The sequence below is a fragment of the Hyaena hyaena genome, unplaced genomic scaffold (assembly GCF_003009895.1).
Source record: "Hyaena hyaena isolate Hyena2069 unplaced genomic scaffold, ASM300989v1 scaffold_379, whole genome shotgun sequence".
NCBI classification, from domain to species: domain Eukaryota; kingdom Metazoa; phylum Chordata; class Mammalia; order Carnivora; family Hyaenidae; genus Hyaena; species Hyaena hyaena.
Genome location: NW_024081011.1, coordinates 1,150,467 through 1,178,285, shown reverse-complemented (window position 1 = coordinate 1,178,285; position 27,819 = coordinate 1,150,467). Strand labels below are relative to the sequence as shown.

The 27,819-nt window shown below is 37.9% G+C and overlaps 1 protein-coding gene across 5 annotated transcripts in view; it reads left to right on the top strand.

The window, feature by feature from the left end:
• Positions 1–27,819, top strand: part of ADD3 (adducin 3) — a 125,160-nt gene that overhangs the window by 65,223 nt on the left and 32,118 nt on the right. For 2 of the 5 annotated variants that reach the window (XM_039250713.1, XM_039250708.1), the window contains exon 1: positions 8,008–8,067. The exons of the other annotated variants lie outside the window; for them this stretch is intronic. The gene's annotated coding sequence lies outside the window, so the exon portion shown is untranslated. Of the gene's footprint in view, positions 1–8,007; positions 8,068–27,819 lie in introns of those variants that run through there. 5 annotated transcript variants of the gene reach the window in all.

Genomic DNA, 27,819 nt, shown 5'->3' with positions numbered 1-27,819 from the left:
TTCTCTGAATCTGTACTTTGTCTATTATAACATAATAATGCTGTGGGCTAATATAATTGTTAAAGAAGCTGTCTATCCCTTCTTCCTCCCCCAGCCCACTATGTGGCTTTGTGTTTTAGGATCTGGAATAATGGCTCATTGATTTTTTGCATTCTCCACCACATTGCCTCTTCATTTGTAGCACATAATAGGTGTTGAATGAATTCTTGTTAAAAGAATAAATGAATTTAACCAGAAAGTAGAGCAATTTATAGATGGATTGACTTACCAACTTAGAGTTTAAAAAGAAGTTTTTAAAATATAAAACCAGAGTAGGTTAAAATCAGTGTAGCTATAGATTTGGCACAGAACAAGTTGATATTCTTCAATTTCAGTAATACTTGGGGGCAGAAAGTTGAGCTGAAGTGCCTCTAAAATGCTCAGAAGAGATGTGTTGATAGACTAGTTTCGTTTTTGTGTTTGAGTTTTTTTTTTTTTTAAGGTTTATTTATTTTGAGAGAGAGCATGCTTGCAAGCAGGGGAAGGGCAGAGAGAGAATCCCAAGGAGGCTCTGAGCTGTCTACAAGGAACCTGACATGGGATTCAATCCCATGAACCTCAAGATCATGACCTGAGCCAAAATCAAGAGTCAGACACTTAACCAACAAAGCCACCCAGGCACCTCTGTTCATTTTTGCTTCAGTGAAAGCTCTTATCCTACTACTAGTTTGCCTGAGGAAGTAGAAAGGTGGCAGATCTACCAAGTATCCAGACACCTTCACTTGAGTGCTGGTGGAACTGGAGCAGTTGAGGAATGGGAATGAAGAAGGAGAGAACATTTCTAAACCTGTTTCTTGCATTGTCTTATGATAGTATTTGGGGATTTGGAACTTTTCATTCTAGACTATGGGATGGGATTCTTGTAGTGAATAGGTAGCAAGTGTTCTAGAATGTGTTGAGGGAGAAATAAGATGGGTAGGACTTTAAACCATGTGATTTGTCAGCTTGGCTACCTACCTATCTTACAGCAGTGTTGAAGCTAAGTACTTGATTATTTATTTATTTCTGAGAGAGCGAGAGAGAGAGAGAGAGAGAGCGAGCGACAGTGTGAACAAGGGGGGTCAGAGAGAGAGGGAGACACAGAATCCAAAACAGGCTCCAGGCTCTGAGCTGTCAGCACAGAGCCCGACGCGGGGCCTGAACCCATGAACCATGAGATCATGACCTGAGCCAAAGGACACTGAACTGACTGAGCCACCCAGGTGCCCCAGAATTTATTTTTAGATGAGAATACTTAAATTTCCCAAGATTTAAAAAAATGGCCTTTTTTAATTGGATAAATTATTTGAAAAGTGAAACATATTTTTCCAACTAAAGAGATTTTTGTCTCGTATTTAGAAAAAGAAACAATTAAAAAATGCCTGCGTTAAGTCTCATACTCTTGGACGGGGCAGATCAAAGCAACAGTAATATTTTAAATAAGAAATTGCATATGTCATGAATGTTTCCTATTTCATGTGGCCATATTACATTTACTTGTTTGCTGTTCTGTTTTTTGGACTTTTCCCCAAGGCAGAAATTATTTATGAATGTAGGCTTTTTAATAGCACATATACATATATTTACTCTTCACTTTTTAATTTTTTTTCATTTAGTTGGGGTCCCTGGGTGGCTTCATTGGTTAAACCTCCGACTTCAGCTCAGGTCATAATCTCACAGTTCATGGGTTCAAGCCCCACATTGGGCTCTGTGCTGACAGCTCAGAGCCTGGAGCCTGCTTCAGATTCTGTGCCTCCCTCTCTCTCTGCCCCTACCCCACTTGTGCTCTGTCTCTGTCTCAAAAATAAACAAACATTAAAAACTTAAAAAAAATTTTTTTTCCACGTAGTCTTTGTCTTCCTCCAAGAGGGTGTTAATAAAATGCATTATTTTGGGGAGTATTATGCCATGGAAGAGTCAAAGCCACATATCCTTTTTCTACTTCCAAGTTTGACAACCTTCAGATACAATACAGGCTGACTAGTTTGGGCATGAGCCCCATTTAAAACAAAAATTAACTAATCTTTAGACCTAATGATTTTCTGAATTTCTGCTTCAGCTTGATTAAGCTTAACTCCCCAATCATTTTAGGTTATGTAGTATACATTTTTTTAGCCAGCCAAAAACAAAACCAAAATCAATTTTGAACATTAACCCATATTTCACTTATTCCCAATTTTGCCTTTTCTGCAACTGCTTCATCTCTAAATCCTGGATTATTCCTTTTAACAAATAACCATCTATTAGATATTAAACAGGCAAAGGATATTATTCATTTACCATCCATAATATTTGAACTTGCCCTATGCTAGGTGCTGAGGGGCCCAGCCTGCTGTCACACGTGACAGCTATACCAGCAAACATTTGTGAGGCAGTGCAATGAGCGCTGTGTTGGAGGTAAGCCAGAGAGCTGTGGCATTTTCGGTATTGAACTTTTAAACCATCTTTGCAAGGGAAGCAAAACCAGGATTTGCCTAAATGGGAAATTATGGAATATAGCCAGATGCAGGCAGACAAAAGTTGAATTTCACCATCTTGCTGAGGCTTTCATTATCTTCTGAAGCATGACACCATGGTTGGCATTTTTATCAATGTTGTGTTATTACTTCTAAGAACAGTTGGTTTTGGGGGACAAGCCATGACAGTAAGAGTTGTAATTTAGAACTACTGTGGTTCTAGGGCCATCTCTGACTTAGGTTTCATAACGTCCAGAGGGCAGACTGTTTCATGGAGATGAGTCCTACAGAGAGTTCGCACTCGTCTTACTGTCTCAGCTTTCGGTCTGTTTTGGTTCACATCTTTTTTCTCCCTTGAGTTTTTTGTTTGTTTAAATGTTTGTTTATTTTTGAGAGAGTGCGTGCATGAGAGTAGAGAGAGGCAGAGAGGGGGAAACAGAATCCCATGTAGGCTCTGCCCACTGTTAGCCCAGAACCCAATGTGCAGGGACCATGAGATCATGGCCTGTGCTGAAATCAAGGTGGGCATTTAAGCAGTTGAGCCACCCAGGCACCCATTGAGTTTTTGTTCCTTCAGCTGAATCTCTTGTGCTATTTGCTTGCCCTTCAACTGTCTGGGTTCTCTTTAACGCAGATCCTCCCACACTCTGTAAAATTGGCCTATTATGAAAAATACTTGTAATGAAAAATCACTTCTCTACTTTATTTCCATTGCCATTAGTTGTGTGACCTTATATGCTTAACCTCTTTGAGCCTCAGTATTCTGATCTATAAAAGGAACCTAAAAGTACTGCCTGATGGAGTTGTGGGTGGTAAATAGGAGTATTTAAAGCACAGCTCAGTCTGAATTACTCCAGTGGCACTTTAAGTGCTGAGCGGCCATCACTTCTCTAAGAACACAAAAGTTTGCACAGAGTTGACTTTTAATCTCGTTTTAATTGTGGTCATCTTCCCTGCCTCCCTCCCCACTTTTCTAGTACTTTGCTTTCCTTTTTGGTGAGTGTTCAGACTTAGTTTGTTTGCTACTTTGATCATAACCAAGTACCCATTATCTAGGCATATCCATTCAGCAGACACTTACAGACAGTGTCCATGTGCTAGGCATTGGAACACGAAGGTGCCCCCATTCAAGTACAGGAAACTCATGGAAGCAGCCATCTGGCACAAGGAGTCCTGTAACGCTGTTATTTAAAGCATTATGGAAACACGTGATGGAGTGGCTTTAATTTTGTTCTGAGTAGCTCAGGGAAGTAGGTTAGATTTTTAACTGGGCCTTGAATTCTCACTTGGTGATTAAAAAGAAGATCACATTAGGCAAATGGAGCTCTTTATACAAAGACTGGTAAAAATCTAAGTATATAAGCTATAGTCACTACAAAGTCAAAAGTCTTTGCTTCCCTCCCCCTACCACTCCAGTTCTGTCACAGTAGGAAGGCAAAGAGAAAACAAGTAGCCTTTTCTTCCCCCAGACATAAAAAATTGATTGCGTCAGTAGTGAATAAAGAGTTCTGATCTATTTGTTATTTTTTCCTTTGCATATATGAGAGCAAACATGGAGGGGGGGTCCTGGGTGGCCCAGTTGGTTGAGTGGTTGAGCATCTGACTTCAGCTCAGATCATGATCTCCAGGTTTGTGAGTTCAAGCTTCACATCGGGCTCTGTACTGATAGCTCAGAGCCTGGAACCTGCTTCAGATTCTGTGTCTCCTTCTTTCTATGCCCCTCCCCGACTTGTTCTCATTCATTCTCTCTCTCTGTCTCAAAAATAAGTAAACATTTAATGCACTAAAAATAAGGTAGATTAATGGATGGATAGAGGAATGAATAGAAGAAACGTGATAAAATAAGCATAGTACAATGTTAATGGTAAAATCTAGTTAGGGCTGATAGTGCTTACTATAAAATTCTTTCATATTTGCTATACATTTGAAATTTTGAATAAAATAACAAATATTAGTATTAAAATATTATTACAATAAATTGTAGGGGTGGGGAAATCACTTTTCAGATGCCTTGACAATTTCATACTAATAGCCACCTCCTCATTGAAGAGTCTTTTTAATACCATCTCAGGCTCTAGTTGGACTATCATGAATTAAACAGCTTAGAGAAACCTTTTCTTTCCATAACCAGTTTTGTAGATGGGGAGGTTCCTTCTCTCAGACATTTCAAGTTAGTCTGAATGTTCCACAGAACTGAAGCTTGCCAAGCAAAGCTCATCTCTATGGCTCTTTGAGTCACTAATGGCTCTACCATATTTCTAGAATTTGATGTCCCCATCTGCCAGAGATTAAACTTTTGTCTCCTTCTCCCTCCCATCCCAGATATATCCTTCATCAGGTGATGCTTGTTAAGGGAAAAGTTGTTTTTCTTTTTTTTTTTTTTTTGTGGTTTTCAGTCTACCACAAGTTTGAGATGCCTTGTGTTTCTTTAACAAATGACACTTCATGCTTTCCCAGCACTTGAGTTGGAGACAGCTTCTCATTGTGCTAGTTTGAATTCTGGCACTTGAGAGCATCTTCATTCTGAAGCCTATGGAATGTTCCCCCACGTATTTGAAGTAGAGAGCTTATCTTCTGTTCTTTGGTTAATTAAGCCCTAGCCCCTCGTGCTGCCCCAAATGAGTGACTCATTCAAGTTGTGTTTGAGAATGAGCATTGGGAGGGCATGAACTGTTAAACAGCAAAAGTAGAGGGGAAGCCCTTAGAGCAATGAGTTCAGTCATGGAGATGCCTAATTTCATATAAAAACCAATAAGATAGCTAAAATATGTTTTTAGTTAGTCTCTCCTAAAAATGTCATCTCTTTTCCTAACTTTCATAATAATTGGCTACAAGTCATTTTACATACTGAAAATACACATTCTAATACTGTGTGCTTGAAAATATATGACAAAATGGCATTTTACAAGATTTACATGAAACACATATTTGAAATAAAATTGGAATTGGAGGGCAGGGGGCCAGGGATCAGGATACTTTGAGTCTCACAGGAGCCCATATAATAGTTGTCAAGCCTTTGGCACTTTGTAGAGAGAGTTTTTATTTAAAATCCACAAAACTGGGGGCACCTGGGTGCCTTAGTCGGTTAAGCATCCGACTTCGGCTCAGATCATGATCTCACGGCTCGTGGGTTCGAGCCCTGCGTCAAGCTCTGTGCTGACAGCCAGCTCAGAGCCTGGAGCCTGTTTCAGATTCTGTATCTCCCTCTCTCTCTGACCCTCCCCTGCTCACGCTGTCTCTCTCTCGCTCTCAGAAATAAAACATTAAAAAAAATTTTTTAATCCATAAAACTGGTAGGGAGAGGGAAGGAGAAATTTGATTGCTTGAGAGTTACCCTAGAAGATTGGATCTGTAAATTTACATGAATCTCTGAAACAGGGAAGTGTATATGAGTGCCAAGTAATGTCTGAACTAACCAAGAAAAACTTGCTTTTCTGCATGTCTGTGGTGAAAGCATTGATTCCCAACAACTTTCACGTTTATAAGGATTTCTTTTAAAGGGACTAAGTACACATTGGGCAGCAACTGTGTTGTCCAAAAAGTATTGGCTGAATGTAACGTATTGGGGCATGTGGATTCCTAAGAATGTCACACCTTGTCTATGCCAATAAATCAGAGTGTCTATTCTTGATACTAAATCTGATGTCATTGGCAGATTTTCCTCCTTATTGGAATGATAGTATTCAGAAGGGAGAATATTTTTTCATGTATTTTGCTCTCTCTATGATTGGGGTGTTTTTAGGATTTTTTTTTTAATTTTTTAACTATGAAATAATACTGGCAAATCCCAAAATAACTAGATCTGGATTTCATTTTGTCTTTTCAACTCTGTGTGATCTTGTGCACATTCCTGACATGTTACAAACAGCTTGTGTCTCTGAATGTGCAGTATCAATTTTCAGTGGTGAAAGCCCCAGAAGGAAACAGACTGATTCTTCCATGCACAAACAGCTGGGCAGTTGTGGATGGAATTAATTGCTGATATATATTGGCTGTGTTTTTCTTCTCTTGTCATTTCCTTTGCAGCTGTGAAAGTGAGGTTTGACTTGAAAACAGGCATTTCCAGCAGTGCAAATCCAAAAAATATCAAAATGGGATTCTTCAAATATAATATCTGCTACCTTGGAGTTCAGTTTGGGGGTGAGATGGAAAAGAGTAAAGGATGGCAGAGTGTTCATAATTACATATATGGTTGAAAAATAATTAAATCAGTCACATGGACTATGAAAAGTATTTTTGAATGGATTTATTTTATGACAAAAGCAACCCCATAATCCAACAAAAAGCTAGATCAGTCAGGAAGCACCCCCTTCCTAGGATCCTGAAAGAAGGTGTTCTAGGCCATCTCTGAAAATATTGGGGGGGAAAAAAAAGAAAATACTGAAATGTTCATTACTCCAGACTGATTTATTGTTCCACTGTAAAAAAGTAGCAACTGACAAGGGTAATGTGACAACATGTATCATTAAAAATAATATTTTCCTGATCTTTTCCAAAAACCTTTGCATTGTTGTAATTCAGTGTAAATGATCATATAGCTTATTTTTTTTACATATATGAAAATTTCACTAAAAAAACAACAGAACTTTTTTTATTCCATGAGTTCTAGGAGTTCAATTAAGAGTTACTGTTGGCTGTGTGTCACAAAGTACACATATAGGAAGTATTGATTAAAATCACTTTGAACAAAAATGAGATGTTTGGTAACAGTTTCAAAAACTGATAAATTATTTTCAACACTAAGTTTTTAGACAGTATGTATATATCTTACAGAACATCTTATTTGGAAATAAATCAGAAAAAAATCAAAACTTATGAAATTATTTGCAGAAGTAGGTGATTACAAAATTTTTAAGTTTGGTATGGAGATTCTTGATTTTCATCAAAATAATTGTTCCTTTTATGTATTTTAATGTTCTACCGAACCAAGTTTATAAATCAAATCCCTTATTAAGGCAACTCTTGCTCGTTAATGGATAAGAAAATGCTTTTATTGTTTCTGCATTGCCAGGAGAACTAGACCGTTGACAGAGAAGGTTAGGTCATGCTTATGTTCATGATTGGGTCCTTGTTTGGCCAAATAGGTCAAAAGTAAAGTTCCAGAGTGAGCTGTGTTGCCAACACCTTGAGATATGCAGAAACTTCTGTTGCTAAACTTAGAAGCTGGCATGGTTGGACTTCCTCTGTAGTAGTCCCCTTCCTCCTCGCGTTTTGCTGGCTGGGCTGCATGATCTACCTTGCATTTTATCTTTACTTTCTTCTCAAAAAAGACAAGAGTCCATATTTTATTTCATGGCAGGAAGGCTAATCTACAACATGAACTTTGCCCCCCTTTCTTTGAGGAGCATTAGCCAATTAGTTTTGATTCAGAGGTCCTGAAAAATGTTGTGGCAGTAGTAACGTGCAGTTTGTGTCACTGAAATCTGCTTGGGTGTGTTGTTTCCCCCAGAGTGGGCTCCACCCTTGCTCTAACCACACCGAGTGTGGATATCTCACTGTTTAAAAAAACAAGGTTCATTTTTAGGGCAGCATTGCTTCAGAATTGCCACATGAAAACCAGCTTAAGAAATGTACAGCAACTTCAAATTGTTTTGTAAGTAATGGCTTGTCTATTTGTAAAGCTGATAGTGCATAGCTTAGGGGGAAGCATAGATAAGATAGATGGTTAGTTTTGTGTTATTAGCTGCTGGTAAGTGCAATGTTCTTGGGAAGGGAGCCTGTGGCTTTATCGTTCAACTAAACTTTGTTCCTATTAGTTCACTTGTTTGCTTCTTTCTTCCTCCCCTCCTCAGTTTACTGAACTGTTGTTTTTGTTTGGGGGATAACAATGATTGTTTAAGGAAAATACTGGTAGTTTCCCAAATGTGCTAATTATTTAACATAAAAATGCTTGAAGGTAGTGTTTTGCACTAAACTTATTGGACGCACTAACAGCATAATCTAGCGGTACTGTATCTCAAGACATCGTGACATGAACTTTGTGTGTAAGAGTGGGTTCATTGAATTAAAAAAAGACAGCATCTAAAGAGCCTTTATTTCTTTCATAATGATGCTTTGTCCTGCTGCTGTTGGGTATTTGTCAGAAGAGTTGGGGAAGGCTGCAGCCCAAAGTCTGTTCCATGGCTTGTCTGTGCCTCTGTCCTTTCTAGAGTTTGTGACGTGAACAGTAAGTTGAACTATAGGACAGAATCGCTGTTATTCAATGAGGTCCACATTCAGCAGTTTTTTCTTTGCAAATGGATCTGACGTTTTCCCCCCTTACATACCGGGGTTCCGTTTGTAGCTAGGTTATCATGCCTGTGAAGTGTTTAATCATGCACTGACCAGTGTAAGCATGTTGAGATAGAGACTGTGCTTTGTGATCTCTTCTGTACTGACTGTTGTCTTCCTCTCGTACGTGTTTATCATGTACCCCTGTGGGATAGACACACCCATTCAGTACAAGCAAGATGAATAGCTTGCTTCAGTTGAAATCAAAGCTGAGTGTTGAAAATGTCAGATTTTCGTAAAGCTTGCAGGGGTGATATTGTGTCATCCTTTTTGGAGTGTGAACATTTCCTTTAGCTTCCTCCTTGAAAATTAGTAGTAATTGTGTTTAGCTATTTTCTAACATCACAAAGATGTAAGAATAAAATAGAAGCTTGATATCAGAAAAAAGCCCTAGCCTAGGAATCAAAAAGGCTGTTTTTTTGGACACTGGTTTCCTTCACTTAAAAAAATTTTTTTTGAGAGAGAGTGTGTGCAAATAGGGGAGGGGCAGATGAAGAAGGAGACACAGACTCTGAAGCAGGCTCCAGGCTCTGAGCTGTCAGCACAGAGCCCAAGGCAAGGCTTGAACTCACAAACTGTGAGATCGTGACCCGAGCCAAAGTTGGAAGCTTAACCAACTGAGCTACCCAGGCGCACCCCACTAGTTGCTTCAGTTCTAAATTTGGGAATTTGGGTTAGCTCTCTAAGATCTTCTCCAGGTGAGAATACCTCACTTATTTTTGTAAAGACACATGCCTTTTCCAGCAATACTAAAGGGGATGTATTAGAATTGAGGAAAAAAAATGTTTAGAGGTTAACCCAGAATCATTTTTATAAATAACATGAAAGCTAAAGCTTTACTTTAAATTAACTGTATATATCAGAAATTTTGGAAGTTTACTTTTTGATTCTATTTCTGAGCAGTAGAATTGGCTAATAAATCATCACCTCAACAAGAAAAGATTTTCAAATTGTGTTTTGCATTCTGACCCAATACATGAACCACATGCACACCACTTTATTTCTGAAGTAAGTTTCCCTTACAGCACAGAAAACACTCTATTTTTTGTTATATTTCATTTTTAAAATGTTGGTTTCAGTCCACTGAACTAGATCATCTCTACTGTCCCTTTGAACTCTTGGAGAATACACTTACAATTAGACTTTTTTATAGTTGCTCCAGAGCAAAGTTTGCCAACCAGTTGGCTGTTAAATATTGAAATCGGGAGATTTTCTAAAGGGATTCTATTTGGAACTTTTGTAGAATGTCAGTAGTTAATATCTCCAGTAATACTTCATCTTATTTTTTTCTTATAATTATGTAATATGATTACTTTTAGAATTATAAAGATTATATATCCTCATATCCTCTCATGTTTATGCCAGTATGCTATACAAATCTTATTCATACATACCATGTTAGTAAAAACTAATATACATAGCATAACATGAAAAGAGTTGAGAAGTCTTTTCTGGAGAATTAGATATAATGTATCATGTAGATTAGATGTAGAGCATCAGGTTACTATTGATAGACCCCCATCTCTATCCTTCTCACCAGAGGTTTCCTAGGCCTCTACAGAAGTTCCCTTCTCTGCTTTAACATACCTTTAAAAAGGTAACTTAAAAATACTTAAAAAAATATTTTAAAAAATACAGTAAAAGGATGAAGCCATACAAAAGGCATATGACAACATGTCTCTTTGCAACCCTAATCCCTGAGCCCTGCTCCTTAGGGAGGAAATTTCTTCTTTCTTTTTCCAGAAAATTTCTTTGGATGAGTGCACGTCTTTTTTTTTTTTTTTTTTTTTTTTTAAATCAAGGAAAATTATAAAACACATGCCATTATGTATCTCATTCTTTTTAATGGCTCTGTGGTACTTCAGTGTATGGGTGGGTGTACTGTAATTTATTCAGTCGCTCTTTGACAAATAACTGGATTATTTCCGAGTTGTTCCCTTTCTCCTCTGTCAGATATAGTATCAGTCCTTTCTCCTATCTCCATCTTGGGGTAGAATCCAGGTACTCTAGGAAAAGGGTGATAGTGCTGTGTAAAAATAGAGAGATCCTCATCAACCTCTCCTCTGACTAGAGCATCCAGGGTAAGCCCCTCTGTCCCAGACATTTATGAGTGGGTAAGAACTATCCTGGGAGTAATTTTTCAGCAGATTAATGGAATAACATTGGGCTCAGAGTCTGATAATTTGAGTGTAAGATTGTGGGCAGGTTACTTAGTCTCCTTGACTCTCAGTTTTGCCATATATAAAATGAAAGGTTGGAATAGATGAGTTTTAATGCCCTTTCCAACTGTAGTATTTACCTACATTTTTGTTGGGGTATTGATTTAAGCTATATAACCCAATTTATATTAAGTTTCTGTTCTTTAAATTGAAAACCTCTTTTGTGTATATTGTGTGATGCGTAATTTATTTGACCTACCATATGGGCTAAGCTATTTTAAAGTTTAAGAATGTGAAAAAGAGAAGTTGAATATTATATTTTATATAAACTCTCTTTTTCTAAAGAGTCCATTTCAAAAGTATAAAACCCATTCTGGAGAAAAGCAGATCCTTCTATCACACTTGAATACTTGAGGAGAAGATTTTGAGTGAGGTGATGTTTGTTTTTAAAATGGATCCTTGTAATTTTCAATGAATCTAACCATAAAGGGCTAATCCTCAGGGCTTTGAAACTTGGCATTTGCCTCCTTGTTTAAATTGTTTTCACATTCTAGTCCTCTAATCCATCTCCTTGTTTCAGTGAATGCTAAAATTGGTATTGCCTGACATAGCTAAAGTTTTCTGATTTGGTGCTGAGGAAACAGCCTAGAGAGGTGAATGGGACACTGTCATCCTGCCGGCAGAGTTACCAAGTTACATGGCAAAGTTATAAAATAGCAGAAGCAGGAATTTTTGCTGGATCACACAGAAGTTGTTTAGGATCATCTGTTTCACCATTTTATTCTTGTAATTCTATCAAATGACAGCTGTCCTGAGAGCAAAATGGTAAAGAACTTCACTGTTTGATTTGTTTAATAACAACAAGAAGAGAAATTTTCTCAGCCTGGAGATAGGGGAGTGTGTGTGTGTGTGTGTGTGTGTGTGTGTGTGTGTGTGTGTGCGCGCGCGCGCGCGCGCATGCGCGCGCACGCCCGTGCTTGTTTAGCCTAGTTTGTTCTTAGACCTTGAATAAGTATCCTTCTCTAAGACCAGAGATGTTATTTATTATGTAAGCAGTGCTACATAAATACTAATATTCTGTGTTCGTTTTCATATCAGTTGTTTGACATATGGTTCCGTTTAGCAACATGTACTAAGGACCGTCTAGGAACAGCACTGTTCAGTGGTGAGAGTACCGAAATGACAGACCGTGTTACTGGCATCTATTAAAATGACAGCTCTTCTTATTTTTCCCATTGTTAGAATTTTCTAATAGCCACTGGTTAAGTGTAACTGTGGACAGAGAAAGTTCTTCACATTTTTACTGTGGAAATGGATGAAAACAAGGAGGGGTTTAATATCTTGGGTGGACAGTGTCATTTACTATAGAGGCACACTCTTCTGTGTGTGGTTCTGCTAGTGACATTGGTTTCTCACTAATCAGATTCTAAACAAAATAAAGTTACAATGGTTGGACTAATTGAGCCTCAATTTTTGCCTAGCAAAATGTATCTGATAGGTAAAAACCTGTTGTAAAAATTGTACCTCATATGACTACTTCTATTGCTTGTATGACACTAACCTTGAAAATGGTCACACTATGTCTTGATGACACATCCTGATATCTTCTTTGTCAAGTTACCCCATCCGTTGTGGCATTTACGATGAAGGAAATTCTCTGTAGTTAGAAATATACAGGATACTGCTGTCTACAGGATGTTGAATAGCTTTGTCTAAAACATTCGCAATCATTTTAGAAAAACAATCCTATGATAACACAGTCAAATAGATTATAATTTGAGCTGAAGCAGAAAACCATTGTGTGTGTGTGTGTGTGTGTGTGTGTGTGTGTGTGTGTAAAAGAGGAGGAAAAAAATCTAATTGTTACTCTGGTCTCTTATGCAATCCTAGAAGGGACTGCTGTTTCTTCTTCAGAGCCCAGCTTTTGGCCAGGGTCCTGTGACACACAGAGGGAATTCACTTCCTATCAGGAAACGTTGTTTTTCAATGTATTATCTTGTTGAGACAACCACAGTGAACAATAGGCTATTAATGTATTAGAACAACAAGTGTCATAACTAAGCCAATATTTGCTTTGTTTTGCATGTTATCCTAAAAAAACAAAAGCCTTTGGCTAGGCTTCAGAATGCATTTGACCATCAGTAACTGCTGGGCATAAAAGCCATGACAGTTAAAAAAAACAAAGAGAAAAATGTGTTAATACCGGTGATGAGCTTTCTGCAGGTTTACTCACTTCCTGCCAGAGAAACAAGAATAAATAAAATGGTTTCAAACACATCTTTCAGGTATGAAAAATGTCCACTTAAAGGCCCATTTTGAGTTTTGGAAGCCACACCAAGAAGCTGGTATAAAGAAAAAGCCTCAAACTCAAGTTCTTTTGTAAAACGTCAAACCCTCTTATGAGATATATCGCATTCAATTTTGGATATTTGTATTTAAAATAATTTTATAACCATCTCACTTTATACATGAAGAACATCAGACCTTACCTTTCATTTCAGTCTTCCTTTACTGTCTTAACCCAAAATTCTGTTTAACAGCAATTCTCAACAACTCTTGGATATTTTATATTTATCTTTCATTTGACAGTTGCCATAAACTGTTTTGTACTGTTTGTTATCTTACCATGTGGTCATCTTTTAGTTCTTTCTAAACTGAAAAGTCCTTAAAGGCAAGACTTAGACCTGTGAGCTATATTTCCTTGCAGACTTTACCTAACAGCTGAGTTACTGTTTGCTGATTGATTGGATCAGTAGTTGTTTTTTGGTTTTTTATTATAAGATGACATTTTTGCACCATGACTTGTATCTAGTCTCAAAACCCAGGAGAAAATACAGATTTTTAAAAAATTATTCTTTTTATATCTTCACTCTTTTTGTGATTTCTTTTCAGTCAGCTTAAGACATTTCATATGCAGGTCACAATATTCATTACATCAACCTCCTTGGGTACCTGGCCATTCTGAACAAACCATGATTAGCCCAGTTTTCTAGGGTTGCTCTAAATTCTCTGCCCTAGTTTATTCTAAGACAAGTAGAGAATGGGACATTATGATTCAATAGTCCTGCTCACCTCCCTCAGTTTAATAAACTCTTATTGTAAGCAGACAGTAAAGAAAGGAAAAAGATGTTGACCCAATTACTGGACCAGACAGACTTACTCAAATATTTAAAGGCAACACAGACTCTGAAAAATTGTTTGGGGAGCAATACTGGTGTGGGGCTAAGGAAGGCTAATTCTTAGTTCTGATGGAAGAGCTTGGGAAGGCCATCATGGAAGGAGCTGGCTTTGGAGTAAGACCTCAAGTATGGATGAAGAGTTGGATGGATGGGGCATTTGGGTGACTCAGTCAGTTAAGCGTCCATTTTCAGGTATAATCTTGTAGTTGATGACTTTGAGTCCCATATCAGGCTATCTGCTCTCAGCACAGAGCCTACTTGGGATCCTCTCTGCTCCTCTCTCTCAGCTTCTCCCCCCGCCCCCACCTCAAAAACAGGGGAAAACAGTCTGAGTGTATGAGAAATAATGTGAGCGAGGCATCAATCAGGGAAAAACCTTCTCTTTGGAAAGTCCTCACTTTCCCCTAAGTCTGTGGGAGATAAACTAGGAAATCTTTTCCATCCTATTTTCAGAGCCTGAATTTTAGACACCTCCATCCCACCCCCCCAGGCTGATTCCTAAATATTTTTTAAAGATAGGAATCCTAGGTGGGTTTTTTTTTTTCTCAAAGGAGGAAAAATTATGGGTTTTTTAAAGTTAATTTTTTTAATGTTTATTTATCTTTGAGAGAGAGACAGAGTGCGAATGGGGGAGCGGCAGAGAGGGAGACACAGAATCCAAAGCAGGCTACAGGCTCTGAACTGTCAGCACAGAGCCAGATGTGGGACTCAAACTCATGAACTGTGAGATCATGATCTGAACCTAAGTCAGACGCTTCACCCAAGCACTCCAGAAAATTGTATTTTTGGAAAATTACAGTAGGTAGCTTTGTGCTTCTCAGTTGTAACCATGAACCCCAAGGGTTATAGTGTCCATACTACCTTTTAGATATTTAAAAGAACATTTTCTGACACCTTACAACTCTACAGAACCCTTCCTTGACAGTAGAGATTAAAAGTAGAAACAAAATAGTTAACAAACTTTGGAGAGCTACTTAAGTTACTAAGCTCCATGAAGATTGCTTTTTATTTGACAATAAAGTACTTGATGTAGGCTTTAAGTCCAGCTAAATAGGCACTATAGAACTAAGCTGTGAGTCTAGTCTTTGTGAGCCTCAGAAAAACAAGCATCCTACCACAAGCCTGAATTTAAAATATAGCAAGCAATTTAAGTGGACCCTCCAGGCATGTGTGAGTGCACACAAAAAGCTGAGTCATAGAGTTTATTCTCTCTAGTGAATACGATGAAAACTTGAAAAAGCATTCTCATCATTTTAAAAAATGGTATTAAATGGTTCTAAATTCTTATGAAAATACACAAAAAATCTGTTTTGTGTGTTAACCTTGTATCCATATCTACACACTATTTAAAATCAAGAAGTGGGAGCTTGAGGCATCAGATGACTTTTCTTTTGCATAAGAGTTAACATTTAATGCATAGTAGCTTTGTTAATGTTTATTATGAGAGAGTGAATGTGTGCACACATGAGCAGGGGAGGAGCAGAGAGAGAGAGAGAAAGAGAGAGAGAGAGAATCCCAAGCAGCCTCCACACAATCAGTACAGAACCAGACAGGGGGCTCAATCTCAGGAACCATGAGATCATGACCTGAGCTGAAATCAGTAGTCAGATGCTTAACCAACTGAGCCACCCAGGTACTCCAATGCGTAGTAGCTTCTAAAATTAGTTTATTGCCAAAACTCTTAAAGGAATGTTTTAATGCAGTTTATATTTTAAATCTTTTCTTACATGGACAGATCATATGATCTACTTTCTATGTATTACATGCTAGTCTAGATAATGTGAAAAGTCTCAAGTAAAATAAATTGAGGGACACACTGAGAAGTCACATTCTTGGGACCTATTCATATGGAGAATTGAAGGGGTGGGATTAGATACAATAATATCTTATGGCCTATTAAGCTCTAACACCTTCAGGTTTTAAAGATGCTATTCTTATTTTGGTTCTAATTAGGTAATATTAGGGAAGGGCAATATTTATTTCTTGGGACAATTGTTATTGGGGTTTATAAATGTTTTGTTTCTCTGCTATCCTTAAAAAGGTATTTTGCATCCTTTAAAAATCTGCATTTCTGTTCTCTTTGTTAAATTTTCCTCCATAAATTAGAAGAATTAGTTTAATGCTTTCTCTTTTTTCCTGAATTTGACATTAGACTTTATAGGTCTTCTTTCAAATGTTCTTAGTTTTTATTAAGACTTAAGGTTTCAGCTCTGGATTAGAGACTTGGATTACTATCTTTCTCTTCCCATTATATCCAGTCTCCTCATTGTCTCCATTTCAGAAAAGAATCTCCATCTCTTTTCTCATATATGAATTAATTGTCATAAAATATCAAAAATTATGCATACATTTTCAAGGTTTTTATTCATATCAACTAAGTCTACTTTTCTAAAGTTTTATTTAAGTAATCTCTACACCCGACATGGGGTTTGAGCTCACAACCCTAAGATCAAGAGCCACACACTCCAAGGGCACCTGGGTGGCTCAGTCGGTTTAAGTGTTCGACTTCGGCTCAGGTCATGATCTCACGGTTTGTGGGTTTGAGCCCCGCATCGGGCTCTGTGCTGACAGCTAGCTCAGAGCCTGGAGCCTGCTTTGGATTCTGTAACTCCCTCTCTCTGACCCTCCCCTGCTCGCTCGCTCGCTCTTGCTCTCTCTCTCTCTCTCTCTCTCACTCTTACTCTCACTCTCTCTCTCATAAATTAAAAAAAAAAAAAGAGCCACCCACTCCTTTGATTGTGCCAGCCGGTGCCCTTGACTTTTCAAGGCTAAATCTTACTTTATACTTGGTCAGAACCTAGACCTCTTTAAATGACAGTAAATGTCCAACACAGTTCTAGATGAAATAATACCATATATAATCAAGGTATTAGGATCCAAAGAACTCACCCACCACTACCTTTTCTTCCTAAAGCTTACAATTACAGTTGTAGTTGATATTACACTTGGTGGAAGATTCAACTTGGTGAATGACCAGGGAAATTTACTCATTTATTATTGACTTAATAATCTAATTCCTGAGTATCAGGTCCTGTACCACATGCTTTCATGTTCAGGTAAACCTTGTTGTAAGAAAAATCTAACCTATAAAAATAAATATTTTGCCGAAGAATTCACATTAGAGATAGGGACTTAGATATGGTGGTCATTTCGGTGGTTCGCTTAGAGGTGTAGGCAGGGGTAAGAGAGGAGTTGGAAACATTTACCAAAGGATCTTAATAGGTATAAATTTGAAATGACTAAAAGCTTTAAAACATCATTGGGGATTAGGGGGAGGAATGGAGAAAGGTGGAGGTACAAGCACAGTTAGGGGTGCCTGGGTGGCACTTAAGCTTCCGACTTCAGCTCAGGTAATGATCTCACAGTTCATGGGTTTAAGCCCCGTGTTGGGCTCTCCGCTCAGGTAATGATCTCACAGTTCATGGGTTTAAGCCCCGGGCTCTGTGCTGACAAAAATTCTCAAAAGTGAATAAAAAACATTAAAAAATTTTTTAAAAAACATAAATAGCACAGTGCTTAAGAACAGAGGTTCTGGAGCCAGTCTTCTTGAATTTATGTGTCTGCTCACACATAATCTTTTGTGACCTTGGATAAGTAATTTCTTTGTACTGTTAGTCTGTAAAATGAATATGGTAATAGCATCTACCTTTCTAGGGTTATTATGAGACTTAAAAGAGTTAAAACATGCTACATTCTTTTTTTCTTTAATTTTTTTAATGTTTCTTTATTTTTGAGAGAGAGAGACAGAGGGTGAGTGAAGGAGGGGTAAAGAGAGGGGGAGACACAAGACTCCAAAGCAAGCTCCAGGCTCCGAGCTGTTAGCACAGAGCCTCATGTGGGGCTTGAACTCATGAACCACAACATCATGACCTGAGTCAAAGTCGGACACTTAACCGACTGAGCCACCCAGACTCCCCAAAACATCCTACATTCTTAATACCAAAATAGACAACATTAGATGGTCAAGAAATGTCAACTGTTAGCCATTATCCCTCTCTTTGCATAAAAACATCTTCATCAAAAATTTTGTTTTTAAAACTTCTGTTGTAATTTGTTTAATGAAAATAAACCACACAAGCTAAGTACTAAGAAGGATAGTGTGAGGAATGGAGTTGAGTGGCTGAACATGCCTGACAACGATTTGGAATCTAGGCAGATCCTTGAGAACAAGGCAGAACCCTAGCAACAGGCAATGGGAAAGAGCTCAGGTGTGTGGACTGTCAGTAAGAGTTTAGTAGTGGGTGCCAAACCCTGGCACATAGGCAGAGCATAGGAGCCGGGTATTTTGGTAATTGAGAGAAGGCGGCTTGCTGGGGAATCCATACCAGCAACCTCTGCATGGCATCAGAAATCCCGTATTAGCCAAGGTGCTAGCTATCCCTGAGGTATGACCTCGGGGAACAGTAGAAACATAGAAGGGTCTAAGACTGAGATCTAGGGTATCAAGTTCAGGTATAGACTTTCATTTTGAAAGTATTTGGAGTTACCTGATAGAGAAACAAAAAAGAGATATAGGCTCTTTTCTAGTGAGTGGATGGGCTGAGAGAGTTTGATTTTTAAGAAGCAGGTAAAAGTATTGCTCAAGTGAAAGTCAAACAACAGAGTGGAAACAGCAGCAGCAAGATTAACTTGATACTGAGCTGCTTAACTAGTTTCTTAGGGATTTTCGTAATCCTAGGGATCTGGAGCCTATGGCACGATGCTGAATCTGCATGTTAAGGGTTAGTGGTCCCTCATGTGGGGAAGTGGGGAGAAGTACAGCATGTATATATGCATGGCAAGAAACCTGCTAATCTGAGCAAGTGGCTTTTTAAATCCATCCTTGGTTAAATGACAAAACATTACATCAGACTGTAATATTTTATAGTTTGATAACTGCTTTAATACTGCTTCAGCTATGATAAAAGTGGTAGAGCCCACTTCATCTTTGTGGTTCGCATTCATTGTGAATCCCTTTTTTTTCTTCTTTTTTTACAAAGAAATTTCTGTTGAGCTTCTGATGTGGCAAAAACATTCAGATGTTCCTGGCCTCAGATTTTCTTGGAAACATTGTTTTTCAGTCTAAAATTGTAGTTTGCAGAAGTCATGCCACTGTGAAAGAGATCTGTGTTGCATTGCCCTTAACATATATCAAATGTCATTCAGGTTGCTGTTTTGATTTCTGTTATTTCTAAAGAGATAACTTTGATTCTGCAAAAATGTGATTCTGCATCACATTGTTATGATGGTAAACTGCCTCCTAAAATTGGTATTGTCAGGATGGAAATTCCATTGGAACAGCATGTGTATTTGTTTCCTAGAACTACCATAACAAAGTACCATACAATGAGTGGCTGGAAACAACAAAAATTTATTCTCTTACAGTTCTTGAGGCCAGAAGTCCAAACTCAGGGTGTCGGCAAGGTTGGTTTCTTCTGGGAGCTCTGAGGGAAGACCTGTCGTGTGCCTCTCCTAGCTTTTGGTGCCAGCAGACCTTGGTGTCCCAGGCCTGGCACAGCATGCATTTAGCCTCTGCCTCCATCATCTAGCTTTTTTCCCCTGTGTCTCCTCTGTGTCTGTGTCCACATCTCTCTCACTTTTATAAAGACACTCGTCATTGGGTTTAGGGCCTCCCCTAATCCAGTATGACTTCATCTTAGTTTGGTTACAAATTCAGGCCCCATTTTCAAATAAAGGTCACATTCTGAAGTAATGACGTGAATTTGGGTGACACTATTCAACCCAGTACAGCATGTAAAGTCAAACTTTAGATCTAAAGGATGATTCATTTGAAAAAGCTAGTTTCGGGGCACCTGGGTGACTTGGTTGGTTGAGCATCCAAAAAACTTTGGTTCCGATCATGATCTCACGGTTCAGGAGTTCGAGCCCCACATCAGGCTCATTGCTGTCAGCTTGGAGCCCACTTGGGATCCTCTGTCCCCATCTCTCAGCCTGTCCCCTGCTTGTGCACGTTGTCTCTCAAAAACCTTTTTTGAGAAAGAAAAGGCTAGTTTCACAAAAATAGATTTTTTTCCTTTTTTTTTTTTTACAAAAGCAGTTTTCTGAGGTTGATGAACATCTCTTTTTGTGGACTGCTATTTATAGCAATGATCAGATTTCTAAAATGGCAGGTTATGACCAAATATTTTTGAAAGTGATTTTCAAGTACAGTTACCTAGGCTTAATAAATTTCATTTTCATGGCTCACTATTAGACTTTTCCATAGAAGGAAAACAGATGGGGTTGTGATGATCTTGAAATCCTCCTTACTAGCCAAAATCTGAAGGTGGGAACTCCTTCAAATCAGACTTCCTTGCAGTGACAATGTATTGAGTTACCTACAGCTTTTGGATTGACTTTTGCAGCTGTATTTTATATGTTATAACCATAAAAGCCAACATTCTTTAGTTGAGATACCTGAAATGGTAGATGAGGGTGAACTCTTGGGACTTATTCATACCCTGTGTTCTTTAACCTTTTATATATATATTTTTTGTCTTCAGGGTGTTTTTTATGTTTGTTTATTATTGAGACAGAGAGAAACAGAGCATGAATGGGGGGGGGGCAGAGAGAGAGAGGGAGACACAGAATCCGAAGCAGGCTCCAGGCTGCAGGCTATGAGATGCCAGCACAGAGCCAGACATGGGGCTTGAACCCACAAACCGTGAGATCATGACCTGAGCCGAAGTCAGACACTTAACCGACTGAGCCACCCAAGCACCTCAGCCTTCAGTTTTTAAAGTAAAGAACTTTGCCTTTTGTGTGTGTGGCCTTCCAGGATCCCTCCTATTTCTCACTGGTCACTGTGACCCCATTAGGAATGGACCATTAGAAGTATTGTCCACAGTAACAAATCAGTTTTCTAGACTGCACTTTTGGGTGATTGTTTTATTTTGCAAACTCAACTCATTTTTAATAATGAGTTTTGTAGGATTGTTTGCATTTCTTCAGAATGAGGAACTAGAATTTCTTGAGTTAGGAATCCTTGAGAAATAAGTAGATGAAAGATTGGAATTTGAGGGAGTTAAGTTTTCCATATTACTTATATTCTGATATTCACTTTAAAGTTTCTTGAGGTTTCTAGATAGATGTACAGTATTAGGTAAGAGTAAATTTGACCTCAGACATTGTCTCAAGAAAATGTCAAAAGCAAGGTCTTTAAATTTTTCAAGCTCAGTGCACACAAATAAATAAACTTTAGTTTATGAAGTATGTGAGAGTTGATGTTTCTTGAAAAAAAAAAGAAAGAAAAAAAACTTTTTGCCCAGAAGGACTACCAAATAGTAAGAGCCAAACATTTAAGGTATCTCCAGAAATTGAGAGCAGTGAATCTTTTTTTAAAAAATCACAATCTCCAGTGATTCCACTTTTTAAAACCTCTCATTTATCATGAGCTGTCAAGTCCTGGATAGTTTCCTGGATCTCAGTTTTAAAAGTTTCACTGATACCAGGGGACTCAATAACAGAAACTAAATGCCTGAGAGGTACATTCGAGTAATCAATCCACTAGTCTTGTCAACTTTCTCTTAGGAGAAGAAAAAATCCTCCTTTTGTTTTTTCCCAATCATTTCCAAAAGTTCCATGTTAAAGACAAATGATGACTGAGGGAATATATACAGAACATTCATCAAGTTTCATAGAAAAGAGGGTAAAGGCATCAAGGCCATGTGTTTTTGGATTCTGCAAGATGTTCGAGGGATCGCCTCTCTGTGGTTGATTGTTTTACTTAGCATTTTATAAGGCTATATATTTATTTAAAGATCAGTTTTGGGTGCCTGGGTGGCTCAGTTCAGTGACTGACTCTTCATTTCAGCTCAGGTCATGATCTCACAGTTGTGAGATCAAGCCCCACACTGGGCTCCGTGCTGGGTGTGGAGCCTGCTTAGGATGCTCTCACTCTCCCTCTGCCCTCCTCTCCCTCCCTCTTTTTTTCTCTCTCTCCCTCAAAAATTTGTTTTAATAAAACTTTTAAAAAATCTGTTTCAGGGGCACCTGGGTGGCTCAGTCAGTTGAGCATCCGACTTCGGCTCGGGTCATGATCTCATGGTTTGTGGATTTGAGCCCTGTGTCAGGCTTTGTGCTGACAACTCAGAGCCTGGAGCCTGTTTCGGATTCTGTGTCTCCGTCTCTCTCTGCCCCTCCCCCACTCATGCTGTGTTTCTCTCTGTCTCAATAATAATAAACATTAAAAAAATTTTTAAATCCGTTTCATATTTGCTTTTCCAAATGATTCATGTTGGGCACAATTTGAGCTAAATCTAGATAATGATTGAGTTTGGGCTTCAAGAAAATACACTTCATCTGAATTTTTTATTATATATTTTCACGTTTGTAACTCTGCCTCTTGCATGGCCATTTTATTTGGTAAATTTGATCTATTTATAATGACTTTTTTTTTTCCAACCCTGCCAATGTCTAAGCAAGTAACTGCCTCTCTTTTCCCCAGTCCCAGCTCTTCAAATATTGGAGCCCAGTTCACTGTTCCTTGTAGCAAGTAATATTGATCAATAAAATATTCTTCATCAAGTATTGGTACTTTAGTGAGAAAGAGGTTAGGTTTATCCTTTGCTTTGTCAGGCAGTTGAATACTTGGAGTCTTTGCATCACCTGCTGAAGTTTGACCTAGCGGCCACCTGCTCAGGATTTTTGCACTTACTGCTCTGCACCTAGATGTTGTCATATATACATTATTCAAAATATAACTGCTGTGTTCCAGCTGTATGAGCACAGGATGTAGTTTTCATGTTTGCTAAACTAATTTATCTTAATTAGCAGTGTATTTTTTTCTTTATAAAACAAAGTTTGAAACCATAACATTCTCAAAACTATGCCCTTCAATTGACAGTTTTCGTGTGTGTGTGTGTGTGTGTGTGTGTTTATGTTTATGAATACTGAGCCAGCTATCAAATTCCATTAAGGACATTTAGCAACATGATGGATTGTTGTTACCATTACCAGTTTATTTTGTTGTTGTTGTTGTTTGGTGACTTTCAGTTTTGATTTTAACCAAGGCTTAGATCAATAGTATTTTTTACTAATCAGTTGTAGATTCATTGTTTCTTGACTTTTATATTAAAGTTTAGAATTTATAGTTGTATTTAAAGATATACTCAACAGAACTCAGTTGAAAAGATTCTGGCAGTTGGCCAGAGAGAGTTAAGTTTCTACATTTATACCAGTTTGATAGCCATACAAGACTTGACTTTACTACTTTCAGAACAGTTACCATTTCTATTTTGGTGGTAAATATTGTGATCCTATAATGTATTTTCAGGCACCACAATAAATAAAGGCTGTAATCAAGGCTGTAATAGCTGTATATTCTTCTAGGAAATGACAGTTTTTTGTCATTCCTTTTTTTTTGTCAACTCTTTCATACCTATTAAGATCTGTAACCATGAATAATTACATATTTGGTGAAGAACATTTGGTAATATGAGGCAAATTATTACACTCAGCATTCTTATCTGTAAAGTGGGTATACTTCCAACATAATCTTTTTTTGAAGGTTAATTTATTTTATTACAAATAGTGAAAGGCTCTCAATGCTTTCAAAATGATGCTAAATTAACTTTAGGGGTAAAAGTGTAAACTTGAACAACATTTATTGTTACCCAGGGCCCAATCAGTGTCATTTTGATAACCTCTAGTTAAGACATAGTATTCATCGGTTAGGTTAACAGAACTTCAAAATACTGATCAATGCCCATGTGGCAGTCTCTTCGGATGAACTTGAGCCAGCTTAAGGGGCTTTCCTCTGCATTTTGTTCCTTTTTGTTTGGAACTCAAAATTGTGTTGAATGTTCCCTGATACTTTATGACCCCATTTTTCTTTGCCTACCTCATGAAGATACTTGATTAGCATAGCTCCTGATACTCCTTTTCTTTGTGCATCTTATGTATCTGGCTTCCAGAGTACTGGTGAAAAGACCAAGATACAGGGTGACAAATTATGAGGAAGCAATATCTTATCATGGAAAGAGCTTTGGACTAGGAGAACCTAGATCACCCCGATGATGCTTAGTGTATACTTTTGGGTACATGTCTTTATGAAGACTTCTGTTGTTATCTAATCTAGAAAACAAGAGCTTTGGACCAGATATTCTTTTAAATTTAACTTCAAAACCTTCAAAGAATTAAGTGAAAGGTAGTTCTTTGACTTATTGGTAATATGTTAGTGGATACTTCTTAATCTTTAAAAATCTAGTTACTTAAACAAAATGTATTCCTTTTGTATTTAGGTGAAGCAGATTACCTCTAAACAACTGGTTAATTTGTACATCTACTTTTCTGTGCATGGCAGAGGGACACCATGCAATGAAGTCTGTTCACAAGCGCTAAAATTTTTGGCCCTTCCTTATAGCCTGTTCCACACAGTCAATGGTATTTATAAAATGCCTGCATAAACTGTATGTGACAGGCCTGTTTTTCTCCATACATTTCATTGAAAAAGTAAATTTTTACCATGAAGCAATCTGTGAATGGTATGGTAGTGCTAAGACATAATTATGATTTTATAGTAATATCTAATACTTGAGCATTGTAGCTTTAGAAAAATCACTCAACACCTCTGAGTATAGTTTCCTCTCATCTGAAAAATGTGATTCTTGAATCTAGTCTGAGATATTCCAAGAGAACTCTATAGAATCAATAGCCATTATAGCAATAAGACTCTAGTGCTTTGTGGGATAATTAAATCTTCCATTGGGGCACTTAGAAAATGTCATCTGTATTACTTGGTGCTAGTCAGTGCCCATAGTTTTTCTTTCTTGACTCTTATCTATGTGTAGTTCAATTGTTCCAAGTCTGCCAATTTTCGTGTCAGTTGTATGTAAAATCTTGGCTAGCAGATGAAAGTAAGTAGTTCATGCCTTTTTGAATTTAAAATGAAGAAAACGTCACTGGCCGATCTGAGGATGTGTCTTGTTAGAGTTAAACTCTAAACTGTAAATACCTTCACAATTTTACAGTAAATTTCATTAAGACAAATGCTAACCCAATAAACTAGTATGCGTTGCTGCTGCTGTTGTTTTAACTGAATATGCTGCCTTGAAATCTTGCCATATCTTTGGCTTTTGTTTTAAATATGGAACAATAGGCCTAGTGCTTCAAAGTACAGCCATCTTTTTTGCTTATGTTCTAGAGAAAGCTGTTAAAACTTCCAAGAATTAAGTTTGGAAAGACTTTTTATAATTTTCATAAGATTGTTTTTACCATTCCCAGCCTAGAACTAATACAAACCAGATTGCTTTGGGAGGAGTTGTGATATAGTAAAATAATTCAAGTCAGCCACCACTTAGAGTCCCCTGCCATTGTGTGGACTACAAACATAAGCAAAGGGATCTGGAAAATTGAGCTAGAAGTAGCTACGAGTCAAGAAAAAGTGAAAAACAAATGGGCATTGAGTAATACAGGTGGCATTGCCTATGTGCCCAGATGGAGGAAAATTTAAATATCACCCAAATCACTAGGATGTTACTGCTATAGCCAGCCATAAACATTTGTTTAATATCAGAGAATCATTTCCGATTCCCTTCCATCTCTAGCATATATTCATTTCCTCCTCCCCCATCTCAAATACACACACACACGCACACCTTTTTTCCTTTGTGTTTCCCATTTGACCATAACTTAAAGTTTCTGGAGAAGTATTTTTCAAACTGTGGGTCATAACCCATTAGTAGAACAAGAATCTATTTGACCAATTTTTTAATGAAAAAGATTAAAATAGAAAATATCAGAATGTACTACATAGTAAGGGAAAATATCATGAATTTACTTCAGCTAAATATCTCATGTATTTATATGTGATTACACTATAAAATGTATTTCTTATTGTAGATTGCCAGTTTTAGAGTTGGAAAGCCATCATTCTAGAGTGTTTCATCTATTTGTGCCTTAAACCTAAATTTCTTTAAATATACATGTTGGGTGGTTACTGCATAAATATTTGGATAAGATTTTTAAACTAGAATTTTTGTTTATGCCTGATATCTTGTTTCTAACCTGCATGGCCAGAGGAAAACCCATAGTGTTGACAGTGTTTTATAATGTTACTTTTTAAAAAGTCTGTTTTTCTGCATCATTTTCAATTCAAAGAATCCTCTTAGAATACTAATATGTTTCCCCTAATAGAGTTCTTACTGGTTTATATTGGTCTGAAGTACTAGAAAGCATGCCTATGTATACATAGCATTAAAAATAGGATTGGTTGAGGGGTGCCTCGGTGGCTCAGTTGGTTGAACGTTCAACTCTGGCTCAGGTCATGATCTCACAATTCATGTGTTCAAGTCGCACGCTGGGCTTGCTGCTGTCTGCATGGAGCCCGCTTTGGATCCTCTGTCCCCCCCTCTCTCTGCCCCTCCCATGCATGTGCTTGCTCTCCCTCTCCCTCTCTCTCTTTCAAAAATACATACATACATCATACATACATACATACATAAATGGATTGGTTGATTAAAACCACAATGAGATGTCACTTCACCCCTGTCAGAGTGGCTAAAGTCAAACACACAAAAAATAACAAGTGTTGGTGAGGAAGTGGAGAAAAAGGAACCCTCGTGCATTGTTGGTGGGAATGCAAACTGGTGCAGCCACCATGGAAAACAGTATGGAGGTTCCTCAAAAAATTAAAGAATAGACTATAGTGGGAGATTCTAGTTTTTCTTAATCTTGAACAACTAAACTAAGCATAAATATTTCTGCTTCTAGGGATATGAGAAACAATTCAGTTCCAGGGCTCCTTCTCTTTAAAATTAACCAACCCTGGGGCGCCTGGGAGGCCCAGTCGGTTTAAGCACCCGACTTCGGCTCAGGTCATGTTCTCATGGTTAGGGGTTCGAGCCCTGCATTGGGCTCTGTGCTGACAGCTAGCTCAGAACCTGGAGCCTGTTTCAGATCCTGTGTCTCCTCTCTCTCTGTCTCTCCCCTGGTCATGCTGTCTCTCTCTCTCTCTCTCTCAGAAATAAATAAAACATTAAAAATTTTTTTTAATTAACCAACCCTATTTTTTTAAAAAATTCAAGTATAGGTAACATACAATGTTATATTTGCTTGGGAGTGTACAATATGATTCAACAGTTCTATATGTTTTCTCAGTGCCCATCAAGATAAGTGCACTCTTTAGGGCACCTGGGTGGCTCAGTCTGTTAAGCATCTGACTCAGTTTCAGCTTAGGTCATGATCTCATGGTTCGTGAGTTCAAGCCCCATGTTGGGCTCTGTGCTGACATCATGGAGCCTGTTGGGATTCTCTCTCCCTCTCTCTGCCTCTCCCTTGCTCATACTCTCTCCCTCTCTCTCTAAATAAATAAAAAATTTCTTTAAAGAGAAGTAAATAATGTATATAAAGTTCAGTGGTCAGCACATAGTAGGAGCTCAGTAACTGATAGTTGTGGTTTTTTAAAATTTCTTGAGTGTAGTTGACACAGTGTTATATTAGTTTCAGGTGTACAATATAATAATTCAACTCTATATGGCTTAGTATTCATAACAACTAGAGATTTTCTAACAGTTACAAGGTGCTTCTTTAGTAATGGGCCATCATAGCTTTAAAAGAAGCTATCAGCTTCTCTCTAATGAATAACAATTGTGGCTATTCTAAGGTCACACAACAATTGAGGGAAATGCAAAGACTTGAATCCTGGTCTGTATCCTCAGTCTAGTTCTCTGTACCATTCTGATTTCTGCTTGAAAGGATTACATAGAAATTTTTAGAATGTAATTAAAAGTTTTTTAGTCTAATAACCAGCTATAGTTC